The 15,439-nt window shown below is 47.9% G+C and overlaps 1 protein-coding gene and 1 pseudogene across 1 annotated transcript in view; one reads left to right on the top strand and one right to left on the bottom strand.

Annotated features, from left to right (window-relative positions):
• The window catches only part of PEDS1 (plasmanylethanolamine desaturase 1), a 246,016-nt gene that overhangs the window by 12,042 nt on the left and 218,535 nt on the right, over positions 1 to 15,439 (top strand). The gene's annotated exons all lie outside the window — the stretch shown is intronic.
• LOC147706012 (uncharacterized) lies at positions 4,704 to 6,256 on the bottom strand (annotated as a pseudogene).

Consider the following 15,439-nt stretch of genomic DNA (forward strand, 5'->3'; position numbering starts at 1 on the left):
TTAGGGACATGCGCGTGCTTGTGTGGTCACGTGACCCGCTTTTGTGGTCACGTGACTCACATGCACTGTGAAGAAACCGCAGTGGTTTCACGAGTCGATCGAGCCCTTGAATTTTCGCCTATTACATTCGCAAGCGAATGATAATAGGTGAAACCTAAAAACTGCCGGTGCTCAGCACTGGTGAGCATCGGTCCACTTAAAGCCCTGGTGTACAGTATTTCTGTAGCACAACCTTAGCCAGAAAACAGCGGATGGGTGGGCGTCATCAAAGACAAACTTTAAGCCAGTGAGTAATAGGAGAGATGCTGGGTTGTGGAAGTTTAATGTATTGTGATGTAGTGCTCTTTAAAGAAGTGAGTCTTCAACTCTTCCATTAATTGGAGCAGGATTGGTGCAGTCGTGATTTATACAGGATGTTGTTCCAGTTCCCAGATGTGTAGATGAAAAAGGCCTGTTGTCCTATTTTTTTAGGTCGAGCCTGTGAAGTATGCTCTGCAAGGCATGGTGTATTAGAGTATGGACTTGAAGCCCTGCCCTCTCTCTGCCCATATTTGTCAGTGGCTTGTGTCATTGTCCTTTGTAAATGCTGGTTTCTGATTCAATAATAGGCTTGTTAGTCCCTCCTTAGTACCGCTGTGTCGTAATTTGTAACCTCCCTTGAGAACTGGCCCTTTTACTTTAGTTGTTACATGGTACATTTTATTTAATCTGTAAGCACTATTTTCTTTAATGTATTTCTCCTACTGCATGCATGACATGCTTTCCTGCAACATTCAGCATGCCGTGGACGCTTTCACTTTCCAAGCAATGCGCCCGCTTCTTTGGGATACAATAGTTCTCGCATTTACAAGAGTTTGAGCTATTAGCATTGCACATAACAATGCATTTTATTTGTGTAAATTATCCAAAAAGATAAATAAATGGCATTGTCATTTACAATGCCAATAGCTTAAACTCTGGCAAATGCGCGACCTATTGCATTGCAAATGCTTGTTACACTTAGTCTGCAATCTGATGGTGCCTTGTCTACAGATGTGCTTAGAAGTAATACTGAGCCTGATACTCGGGCATACCCATTGTATTGAGGTTTACATGATTGTTGTGGATTTGGTAACTGCTTGCTGAAGAGGAAAAACTCTAATGGTGGGAGCATGTGTAAAACCTGTTCACTCCCATGTTGCCCACAGGTTTTGCAGCCCAGACACCAAAGAAACTGTTTGGGGGTCATTCTAATATTTGATGTAAAGAGTACAGGTAGACAAGGAAAAGTCACCCAAACGGGTATATTAATTGGCCTCCATACCCTGGCAGTGGTGAGGGTTTAGTGCTGGTAGGAGAACTCGCCAGTGACTCGCATTTAGCATATTTCCCCCATTTCATGATGCACAATATCTGGTGTTTATGTTGTCACTGGCCACCTCTTTTCATGACTGACTGTCCTCCTGTTGCCCTTTGTGATCTAATACAGAAGTCCATTTTATCTACAAGTTAAACAAGATTACAAATTTCCGTCTGAATTAATTTATTCAATGAACTTTTCACTTCAGTAGCAGGTTGTCTACAAGAGCCATTTAGTCAACCACCCTTCGTGGAGGAACTTTATGATGAATGAAAATTTTTATAGCGAACGCGACAAAGAATTTTCAATTCTATTAGGGACACAGAGGCAAGAATTATGCTTCTCGATCTTTACTGAACACACAGCAGCAAAGTGTTAAACTTTAAACCGCATACCCCGGAAGGACAACCGTCCAGGTCTGCACCAATAATATCACAGTAGTAAGAATAAATGTCCACAATGACGTAATCACTTCCTCTTTCTTTGCAATGTCTATAAACTGTAACAGGACTGAATCCAACTTGACGTGGAACCACATCAGAGAACATCCTCTTTGAACATAGAAGTCTGGTCCAAAGCTTCGGCAGAACAGCTCACACTTCAAGATTGTGTGCCTTGGTCACCTGAAACAAGAAACACAGCCATAACACCCATGTCAGACTGAAAGAAAACAGTCACAAATAGAGAATTGGGTGGGAAAAAATAAGAAGTCAAACATAGCATTGAAATTGCAATCAATATCAGTATATTAATTATAAAACATGTACAATATACAATAAGTCATACTGGGTGGGATAATTCTCGCCTCCGTGTCCTTAATAGAATTGAAAATTCTTTGTCGCGTTAGCTAGAACATTTTTCATTCTATGTCAGTCCACGGAGGCTCAACTTATGCTAGTTTATAGTTGCTCCACTACAACAGACGCAATATACACGGGTTTGTGATAAAAGGTCTTAAAAGTGGACTCAGAGGACCGGTCTGCCACAGTCATAATATCTTGTAACCTAGACCCCGTGACAAGGGCTTTCGAGACCATGGACCCCCTCACAGAATGAGCACCAAAAATGGAGGAATCCATTCCTGCTAGGGACAACAACCAGGTAACCACCTGGCCAGAGTAGCTGAAGAGACTGGGCGGAAAGGTCTCTGAAGCGATATCAACAGTTGACCTGCCTCATCATTTCTGAACTCTCTGGTACAATCTTCATAGACTTTCAAGCATTGCAAAACACACAGTTTGCTATGATGTGGAAAGGCAGGATTAGAAATACATTTTAGAATTAGTCTTAGTACAACGGGGAAGTGTGAAAGAAACTCCAGACGGAGTAAACACTCTACCTGCTAAATCCAGAGCACGTACGTCTGACACACGTCTACATGAAATAAGGCATAGTAAAAGTGTCAATTTGGCAGACAATTGTTTGCGCGACAGTCCTTCATTAGCTGGCCATGTTTTCAGGAATCTCAGAACTATGGAAACGTCCCATAATGTTTGATATCTAGGCTGAGGAGGATTTACCAACCTAATACCGCGCAATACCCTACAGACCAAAGGATGTTCCCCCACAGGTCTACCATCTACATGAGGATGTCCCGCTGAAATGGCCGGTCTAAAATTGTTTACCGTCCGATAGGCCATGCCAGATTTGGCCAATTCGGACAAAAAAAATCACAATCACAGAGACCCCGGATCCCAAGGATCACTTTGCCGTTCACCACACCAACGCACCCATCGACGCCAAGCGGATTCGTATCGTTTGTGCGTGGAAGGTGCCCAAGACTGGGAGAGAAAAAAGAGTGTCTTGCGAAACTCCCGGCATTTGCCAGCGTCGCCGGAAAATCTCCACACCATGAGAGGTAACTGGCCTTGCAGGATCAAGGGGTGAAGGAGGCCCACTGGGTCCACCAACAACTCTGGAAAAGACCTGATCCGACCCGTAGGGGCACACGATAAGCTCATTGCCCCCGGAAACCACGCTTGGGCTTTCCAACATGGGGAAACTAGGATTATTTCCGCCCCCTGTCTGCGTGTTTGAGCTAACAACCTCTGAATCATGACAATAGGTGGAAAGGCATACAGAATGCCCATCGTCCACGATTGAACGAATGCGTCCGAGCTGATCGCTAATGGATCCGGACGCCAACTGTAAAACAGGGGAAGCTGTCTGTTGAGTCGGGACGCAAACAGATCTAGTGCACACGGACCCCATTGGGAGATCAATGCTTGGAACACACTGGGAATGAAGTCTCCAATCGCTGGTGTCCCTCAAAAATCTGGAATTCCAATCTGCCACCACATTCGATGATCCTGGAATGTATTCCGCCGTCACTGAGATGTGGGGATCCAGACAATAGTGCCAAAAATCCTTGGCAATTTCTGCTAGAAGTCGGGACCTGGTACCGCCCAGGCGATTGATGTAACGAACTGCGGACACATTGTCCAGAGGCAGAGGAATACAACAACTCGCTCTCTGAGGAGAAAGAGTTAGAATCGCAAAAGATCCTGCCAACAATTCCAGGCATGTGATATGAAGTCGCAACTCCTCTTGGGAACACCTACCTCCGGTCTCTAGTCTCCCATAACGAGCACCCCAGCCCCACCGGCTGGCGTCGGACTCTATGATGGCATCCGGAGTCTCCGCAAAGATAGCCTTGCCATTCCAAGCATCCATGTGTTCTAACCACCAATTAATTTCTAGGCGAGCCTCCCGAGAAAGTGCAATCTGTTCTGCATACTGTAAGCCCCTGTGGAGATGCAGGATCTTCAACCTCTGTAAGGCCCTGTAGTGTAAGGGGCTGGGAAATATCGCCTGAATGGACACCGCCAACAAACCCACGAGGCGGGCTAACGTCCTCAATTATATTGTCGGAGAGGCAAGCGCTCTCCTCAAATCTTTTTTGATCGCAGTTCTCTTCCTGAGAGGTAAAAGCAGTTGAGAGGTCAAAGAGTTGACCTGAAAACCCCAAAAGTCGATTACTTGCGACGGGATCAGCAGAGATTTGGGAACATTGAGGAGAAATCCTATCTCCTGGAAGAGATGGATAGTCCAGGACAGATGGAGTTGAACCACCTCGACAGACTGACCCATGATCAGAATGTCGTCCAGATAGATAAGTCTGACTCCCCTCTCTCGCAACCACTGAACGACCGGTCTCATGAGTTTCGTGAAACACCATGGAGTGGACGAGAGACCGAAGGGCATAGCCGAAAACTCGAACCACTAATTGCGCCATTGAAATTGGAGGAATCGCCGGTGAGGCGGAAAAATGGCGACTGCTAGATATGCATCTTTTAGATCCAATCGTGGCTCAACAACATTTTGAAATGACGGTACACTACTCCCACATTGAACTCCTTCAAGTTCAGAACCAGACAAAAACAGATCTTTCTTGGGCACTAAGAAAATTGTACTTGTAAAACCGTGTGGGTGTCGCTCCGTCTGCTCTATAGCCCCTTTGTTCAGTAATGACTGAACTTCCCCGTCGATGAAACTCCTCTCTACAGGGGAAAAACTTAGGGGTCTGGGAGTCACTAATTGCGTGGGGGTCGAATAAAACTCTATATGGAAACCCCGAATTGTCTGATGTATCCATGGGTCGGAAGACCGGGCCTCCCACCTGGGAAGGAACTGCGCCAGACGACCTCCCACCATATGATCCCCATAATGTAAAATGGGTACCTGTATAAGAGGAGTCTCCAGACTGGAACTGCTGGCCTCTATTGCTTCCACGTTGTCCGCGACCCCTGTTGCCTCGATTTCTGGTTGGATAAAACTTAGATCTCTGGGAATCTCCTCTGCCCCGTTGATCTGAACCCCTGGAGGTCTGATTAGCACCTCGGCCGGACCCTCGATCTCTGAAACGGCTGGCCCTATTAAAAACACCAGAGTGAAAAACATGCTTGATGTTGGCCTGTGCCTTATCCAAGGCTGAAAAAGTTGCCATATATTTGCCCATTTTCTTGACAAAGTCCTCTCCAAATAACATGCCATTTGCCAAGGAACCAGGTTCCGTAGTTGCCATCTCTGCCAGCTGAGGGTCTATGCGCATGAGGAAGGATCTTCTCTCTGTGGTTAATGCCACAATGGCATTGCCCAAAAACACATGGCGCGTTGCGCCCATTCCATGACTTCAGAGGGACACCTTTGTCCTTTGCCGTGACCGCGGCATCTAACATTTTTGTCAGTGGACCAGAGATATCTAAAAGCTTGTCTTGACACCCTTTCCAGGCTCTGTCTAAACCCTTCTTAGGGTCCTTTGCAAATTTACGCATAAATGTCGCCATATTAGGATCTAAATCCAGCGTATCTGCCTCCTTTCCCAACAAAGACGGTCGGGGACATTCAGAATGCAGGGTGGCCCTGACCTGATTCTCAAAACCCTGTTGTAAATTATTCTGGACATAATTAGCCACTTCCACACAAGGAATCCATTCTGTGGATCTGGGGTGCATTAAATTCTGAGGATTAAACAACAAATTCTTAGGTTGCACTTCCTCTTGTGCATCGTAAAACATATGTTTGGTTTTTTTGACGTTTTTTCCTGTGTTGCACTGATTCATCATCAGTATCTGAAGTATCCAGGGTAGCTGGAGAAGACTCTCCTTGCGTATCCCTGCCTGCCAAGGAACCAGGATCCAAAAGAACACTCTTCGCCACATTCAACAGGACTTCAGCCGAAGCCCGAGAGGTAGAATAGGATTTACCAGAGGACCTAGATTTTCTCTTACTAGAAGATTTGAGAGTCTTCGTTAAGGGCGTCAGGGCTTTGATAAGCATCTTATTCATTAAACCCCGGATGTGGGTATCCTGGGCTTGCACAGGTTGCTCCTCCATTTTGCCATCATAAGGTTCCTGATATTCTTCAAACTCATTGTATTCTACCCACTTGTCTTCCTCCTCAGCGTAGAATGCCATAATAAATTACAGGAGGCTTGAAGGAGTTTCTAGGGGGAGAAACCCAAGGGCAAAAGACCCCTAAAAGTATTTAAAAAAGAAATACTTGGGTCCCAAATCGTTAATTTAAAGGTGGCAGGAGCATGCCATTTTTAAAACTCCCCTAATGCTAGGCATTTATCTGGAAGCGCTCCAGTCAGCGTTCGATAAGAGCCAGGGATTTGACAGGTGATGTATGCACTAAGCGTAGAGAGCCGGGCTTCGTTTCAGTCACCGGCTCTTCGCGCATGCGCAGAACAAAGAAGGCGGGCTTACTTGTAGCCTGCTCCCCTCGCGCACCGAAGTGCGTAGCTCTGCTCCCTCACCCCAGCCCTAACAAACAAGCATTTGCAATGCAATGGTCTCGGCATCATTAAAGGTAGAGCAATTGGCATTGCTCATGACATTTCTTTTTTTTTCTTTAAATCATAAATAAATGGCATTGTCATTTACATTGCCAATACACAGCACTCTGCACTCAACAGCACACACCACTCTGCACCTGCACTCACTGCTCTGCACACTCACTGCTCTGCACACTCACTGCTCTGCACACTCACTGCTCTGCACTCCCTACTCTGCACTCCCTACTCTGCACTCCCTACTCTGCACTCCCTACTCTGCACTCCCTACTCTGCACTCCCTACTCTGCACTCCCTACTCTGCACTCCCTACTCTGCACTCACTACTCTGCACTCACTACTCTGCACTCACTACTCTGCACTCACTACTCTGCACTCACTACTCTGCACTCTGCACTCACTACTCTGCACTCTGCACTCACTACTCTACACTCACTACTCTGCACTCACTACTCTGCACTCACTACTCTGCACTCACTACTCTGCACTCACTACTCTGCACTCACTACTCTGCACTCACTACTCTGCACTCACTACTCTGCACTCACTACTCCCACTCACTACTCTGCACTCACTACTCTGCACTCACTACTCTGCACTCACTACTCCCACTCACTACTCTGCACTCACTACTCTGCACTCACTACTCTGCACTCACTACTCTGCACTCACTACTCACTACTCTGCACTCTGCACTCACTACTCTGCACTCACTACTCTGCACTCACTACTCTGCACTCACTACTCTGCACTCACTACTCTGCACTCACTACTCTGCACTCACTACTCTGCACTCACTACTCTGCACTCACTACTCTGCACTCACTACTCTGCACTCACTACTCTGCACTCACTACTCTGCACTCACTACTCTGCACTCACTACTCCCACTCACTACTCTGCACTCACTACTCCCACTCACTACTCTGCACTCACTACTCTGCACTCACTACTCTGCACTCACTACTCACTACTCTGCACTCTGCACTCACTACTCTGCACTCACTACTCTGCACTCCCTACTCTGCACTCCCTACTCTGCACTCCCTACTCTGCACTCCCTACTCTGCACTCACTACTCTGCACTCACTACTCTGCACTCACTACTCTGCACTCACTACTCTGCACTCACTACTCTGCATTCTGCACACTCACTCTGCACTCACTACTATGCACTCACTACTCTGCACTCTGCACTCACTACTCTGCACTCTGCACTCACTATTCTGCACTTTGCACACGCTGCACTCAATACTCTGCACTCAATACTCTGCACTCACTACTCTGCACTCACTACTCTGCACTCACTACTCTGCACTCACTACTCTGCACTCACTACTCTGCACTCTGCACTCACTACTCTGCACTCTGCACTCACTACTCTGCACTCTGCACTCACTACTCTGCACTCTGCACTCACTACTCTGCACTCTGCACTCACTACTCTCCACTCACTACTCTCCACTCACTACTCTCCACTCACTACTCTCCACTCACTACTCTCCACTCACTACTCTCCACTCACTACTCTCCACTCACTACTCTCCACTCACTACTCTCCACTCACTACTCCCACTCACTACTCCCACTCACTACTCCCACTCACTACTCCCACTCACTACTCCCACTCACTACTCCCACTCACTACTCCCACTCACTACTCCCACTCACTACTCCCACTCACTACTCCCACTCACTACTCCCACTCACTACTCTCCACTCACTACTCTCCACTCACTACTCCCACTCACTACTCCCACTCACTACTCCCACTCACTACTCCCACTCACTACTCCCACTCACTACTCCCACTCACTACTCCCACTCACTACTCCCACTCACTACTCCCACTCACTACTCTGCACTCACTACTCTGCACTCACTACTCTGCACTCACTACTCTGCACTCACTACTCTGCACTCACTACTCTGCACTCACTACTCTGCACTCACTACTCTGCACTCACTACTCTGCACTCACTACTCCGCACTCACTACTCCGCACTCACTACTCCGCACTCACTACTCCGCACTCACTACTCCGCACTCACTACTCTGCACTCACTACTCTGCACTCACTACTCTGCACTCAAAACTCCCACTCACTACTCTGCACTCACTACTCTGCACTCACTACTCTGCACTCTGCACTCACTACTCTGCACTCTGCACTCACTATTCTGCACTTTGCACACGCTGCACTCAATACTCTGCACTCAATACTCTGCACTCACTACTCTGCACTCACTACTCTGCACTCACTACTCTGCACTCACTACTCTGCACTCACTACTCTGCACTCTGCACTCACTACTCTGCACTCACTACTCTGCACTCACTACTCACTACTTTGCACTCACTACTCACTACTCTGCACTCACTACTCTGCACTCTGCACTCACTACTCTGCACTCACTACTCTGCACTCACTACTCACTACTTTGCACTCACTACTCACTACTCTGCACTCACTACTCACTACTCTGCACTCACTACTCACTACTCTGCACTCTGCACTCACTACTCTGCACTCACTACTCACTACTCTGCACTCACTACTCACTACTCTGCACTCACTACTCTGCACTCACTACTCTGCACTCACTACTCACTACTCACTACTCACTACTCTGCACTCTGCACTCACTACTCTGCACTCTGCACTCACTACTCTGCACTCACTACTCACTACTCTGCACTCACTACTCTGCATTCAGCACTCACTACTCTGCACTCACTACTCTGCACTCACTACTCTGCACTCACTACTCTGCACTCACTACTCTGCACTCACTACTCTGCACTCACTACTTTGCACTCTGCACTCACTGCTCTGCACTCTGCACTCACTACTCTGCACTCACTACTCTGCACTCACTACTCTGCACTCACTACTCACTACTCACTACTCTCCACTCACTACTCTCCACTCACTACTCCCACTCACTACTCCCACTCACTACTCCCACTCACTACTCCCACTCACTACTCCCACTCACTACTCCCACTCACTACTCCCACTCACTACTCCCACTCACTACTCCCACTCACTACTCTCCACTCACTACTCTCCACTCACTACTCTCCACTCACTACTCTCCACTCACTACTCCCACTCACTACTCCCACTCACTACTCCCACTCACTACTCCCACTCACTACTCCCACTCACTACTCCCACTCACTACTCCCACTCACTACTCCCACTCACTACTCCCACTCACTACTCCCACTCACTACTCCCACTCACTACTCTGCACTCACTACTCTGCACTCACTACTCTGCACTCACTACTCTGCACTCACTACTCTGCACTCACTACTCTGCACTCACTACTCTGCACTCACTACTCCGCACTCACTACTCCGCACTCACTACTCCGCACTCACTACTCCGCACTCACTACTCCGCACTCACTACTCTGCACTCACTACTCTGCACTCAAAACTCCCACTCACTACTCTGCACTCACTACTCTGCACTCACTACTCACTACTCTGCACTCACTACTCACTACTCTGCACTCACTACTCGCTACTCTGCACTCACTACTCACTACTCTGCACTCTGCACTCACTACTCTGCACTCACTACTCTGCACTCACTACTCTGCACTCACTACTCTGCACTCTGCACTCACTACTCTGCACTCACTACTCTGCACTCACTACTCACTACTTTGCACTCACTACTCACTACTCTGCACTCACTACTCACTACTCTGCACTCACTACTCACTACTCTGCACTCTGCACTCACTACTCTGCACTCACTACTCACTACTCTGCACTCACTACTCACTACTCTGCACTCACTACTCTGCACTCACTACTCTGCACTCACTACTCACTACTCACTACTCACTACTCTGCACTCTGCACTCACTACTCTGCACTCTGCACTCACTACTCTGCACTCACTACTCACTACTCTGCACTCACTACTCTGCATTCAGCACTCACTACTCTGCACTCACTACTCTGCACTCACTACTCTGCACTCACTACTCTGCACTCACTACTCTGCACTCACTACTCTGCACTCACTACTCTGCACTCACTACTTTGCACTCTGCACTCACTGCTCTGCACTCTGCACTCACTACTCTGCACTCACTACTCTGCACTCACTACTCTGCACTCACTACTCACTACTCACTACTCACTACTCTGCACTCACTACTCTGCACTCACTACTCTGCACTCACTACTCTGCACTCACTACTCTGCACTCACTACTCTGCACTCACTACTCTGCACTCACTGCTCTGCACTCTGCACTCACTACTCTGCACTCACTACTCTGCACTCACTACTCTGCACTCACTACTCACTACTCACTACTCACTACTCTGCACTCTGCACTCACTACTCTGCACTCTGCACTCACTACTCTGCACTCACTACTCACTACTCTGCACTCACTACTCTGCATTCAGCACTCACTACTCTGCACTCACTACTCTGCACTCACTACTCTGCACTCACTACTCTGCACTCACTACTTTGCACTCTGCACTCACTGCTCTGCACTCTGCACTCACTACTCTGCACTCACTACTCTGCACTCACTACTCTGCACTCACTACTCTGCACTCACTACTCACTACTCACTACTCACTACTCTGCACTCACTACTCTGCACTCACTACTCTGCACTCACTACTCTGCACTCACTACTCTGCACTCACTACTCTGCACTCACTACTCTGCACTCTGCACTCACTACTCTGCACTCACTACTCTGCACTCTGCACTCACTACTCTGCACTCACTACTCTGCACTCTGCACTCACTACTCTGCACTCTGCACTCACTACTCTGCACTCACTACTCTGCACTCACTACTCTGCACTCACTACTCTGCACTCACTACTCTGCACTCACTACTCTGCACTCACTACTCTGCACTCACTACTCTGCACTCACTACTCTGCACTCACTACTCTGCACTCTGCACTCACTACTCTGCACTCTGCACTCACTACTCTGCACTCTGCACTCACTACTCTGCACTCTGCACTCACTACTCTGCACTCTGCACTCACTACTCTGCACTCACTACTCTGCACTCACTACTCTGCACTCACTACTCTGCACTCACTACTCTGCACTCACTACTCTGCACTCACTACTCTGCACTCACTACTCTGCACTCACTACTCTGCACTCAGTACTCTGCACTCACTATTCTGCATTCTGCACACTCACTCTGCACTCACTACTCTGCACTCTGCACTCACTATTCTGCATTCTGCACACTCTGCACTCACTACTCTGCACTCTGCACTCACTACTCTGCACTATGCACTCACTACTCTGCACTCTGCACTCACTACTCTGCACTCTGCACTCACTATTCTGCACTCTGCACTCACTATTCTGCACTTTGCACTCACTATTCTGCACTTTGCACACTCTGCACTCACTACTCTGCACTCACTACTCTGCACTCACTACTCTGCACTCACTACTCTGCACTCACTACTCTGCACTCACTACTCTGCACTCACTACTCTGCACTCACTACTCTGCACTCACTACTCTGCACTCACTACTCTGCACTCACTACTCTGCACTCACTACTCTGCACTCACTACTCTGCACTCACTACTCTGCACTCACTACTCTGCACTCACTACTCTGCACTCACTACTCTGCACTCACTACTCTGCACTCACTACTCTGCACTCACTACTCTGCACTCACTACTCACTACTCTGCACTCACTACTCTGCACTCTGCACTCACTACTCTGCACTCACTACTCACTACTCTGCACTCACTACTCTGCACTCACTACTCTGCACTCACTACTCTGCACTCACTACTCTGCACTCACTACTCTGCACTCACTACTCTGCACTCACTACTCTGCACTCACTACTCTGCACTCACTACTCTGCACTCACTACTCTGCACTCACTACTCTGCACTCACTACTCTGCACTCACTACTCTGCACTCACTACTCTGCACTCACTACTCTGCACTCACTACTCTGCACTCACTACTCTGCACTCACTACTCTGCACTCACTACTCTGCACTCACTACTCTGCACTCACTACTCTGCACTCACTACTCTGCACTCACTACTCTGCACTCACTACTCTGCACTCACTACTCTGCACTCACTACTCTGCACTCACTACTCTGCACTCACTACTCTGCACTCACTACTCCCACTCACTACTCTGCACTCACTACTCTGCACTCACTACTCACTACTCTGCACTCACTACTCACTACTCTGCACTCACTACTCTGCACTCACTACTCTGCACTCACTACTCTGCACTCACTACTCTGCACTCACTACTCTGCACTCACTACTCTGCACTCACTACTCTGCACTCACTACTCTGCACTCACTACTCTGCACTCACTACTCTGCACTCACTACTCTGCACTCACTACTCACTACTCTGCACTCTGCACTCACTACTCTGCACTCACTACTCACTACTCTGCACTCACTACTCAGCACTCACTACTCACTACTCTGCACTCTGCACTCACTACTCTGCACTCACTACTCTGCACTCACTACTCTGCACTCACTACTCTGCACTCACTACTCTGCACTCACTACTCTGCACTCACTACTCTGCACTCACTACTCTGCACTCACTACTCCCACTCACTACTCTGCACTCACTACTCCCACTCACTACTCTGCACTCACTACTCTGCACTCACTACTCACTACTCTGCACTCTGCACTCACTACTCTGCACTCACTACTCACTACTCTGCACTCACTACTCAGCACTCACTACTCACTACTCTGCACTCTGCACTCACTACTCTGCACTCACTACTCTGCACTCACTACTCTGCACTCACTACTCTGCACTCACTACTCTGCACTCACTACTCTGCACTCACTACTCTGCACTCACTACTCTGCACTCACTACTCTGCACTCACTACTCTGCACTCACTACTCCCACTCACTACTCTGCACTCACTACTCTGCACTCACTACTCACTACTCTGCACTCACTACTCACTACTCTGCACTCACTACTCACTACTCTGCACTCACTACTCTGCACTCACTACTCTGCACTCACTACTCTGCACTCACTACTCTGCACTCACTACTCTGCACTCACTACTCTGCACTCACTACTCTGCACTCACTACTCTGCACTCACTACTCACTACTCTGCACTCTGCACTCACTACTCTGCACTCACTACTCACTACTCTGCACTCACTACTCAGCACTCACTACTCACTACTCTGCACTCTGCACTCACTACTCTGCACTCTGCACTCACTACTCTGCACTCACTACTCTGCACTCACTACTCACTACTCTGCACTCACTATTCACTACTCTGCACTCACTACTCTGCACTCTGCACTCACTACTCTGCAATCTCTACTCTGCACTCACTACTCTGCACTCACTACTCACTACTCTGCACTCACTACTCAGCACTCACTACTCACTACTCACTACTCTGCACTCTGCACTCACTACTCTGCACTCTGCACTCTGCACTCACTACTCTGCACTCTGCACTCACTACTCTGCACTCACTACTCACTACTCTGCACTCACTACTCAGCACTCACTACTCACTACTCTGCACTCTGCACTCACTACTCTGCACTCTGCACTCACTACTCTGCACTCACTACTCACTACTCTGCACTCACTATTCACTACTCTGCACTCACTACTCTGCACTCTGCACTCACTACTCTGCACTCTCTACTCTGCACTCTCTACTCTGCACTCACTACTCTGCACTCACTACTCACTACTCTGCACTCACTACTCCCACTCACTACTCTGCACTCACTACTCTGCACTCACTACTCACTACTCTGCACTCTGCACTCACTACTCTGCACTCACTACTCACTACTCTGCACTCACTACTCAGCACTCACTACTCACTACTCTGCACTCTGCACTCACTACTCTGCACTCTGCACTCACTACTCTGCACTCACTACTCACTACTCTGCACTCACTATTCACTACTCTGCACTCACTACTCTGCACTCTGCACTCACTACTCTGCACTCTCTACTCTGCACTCACTACTCTGCACTCACTACTCACTACTCTGCACTCACTACTCAGCACTCACTACTCACTACTCTGCACTCTGCACTCACTACTCTGCACTCTGCACTCACTACTCTGCACTCTGCACTCACTACTCTGCACTCACTACTCACTACTAATAAATATGTTGTCAACAGACTAACTCGATGTACTCCCAGGCCGATCTAGTTTGCAGGGTTAATTGGAATTGGCCATAAATCAGTAATTTAGACAACTGATGGGTATTCAAATGTAAGAAGTTAAGACCGAAGCCTACATTGAGCTGCACATGAGGACTAATGGGGAAAATGTCCTGTCATTTAGAATTTGGCATTCATTTACATCACACGCCTTAAATTAACGATGGGAAAACCACAAGTGCTTTAAGGTTGAACTAATCGATAAGGAAATGGCCTGCTGATATGAAGTACAATACAAGTACAACATTACTGACATGAAAAACCTATAAATGAGATTAGCCTAATCACTATATAAAACAGATGTGACACACAGGCTAAACAATTCCACTCATCTCAGCTACGTGCAAACGGCGCAGCTGTCATCGTACTTCTCGCGCATTGCTGGGTGTCCCCGAGTTTATCTGATCACTTGTCCATCACAGCCCACAAAACGTTCACCCGCCAAAGGAATATTTTTTTTCCAGTTACAATCATGACACGTCTTTTTTTCTGCTTAACTAAATCACGTAGGTCACGGCAAAAAAAGTAAATGTA

The sequence above is a fragment of the Lissotriton vulgaris genome, chromosome 7, assembly GCF_964263255.1.
Source record: "Lissotriton vulgaris chromosome 7, aLisVul1.2, whole genome shotgun sequence".
NCBI classification, from domain to species: Eukaryota; Metazoa; Chordata; class Amphibia; order Caudata; family Salamandridae; genus Lissotriton; species Lissotriton vulgaris.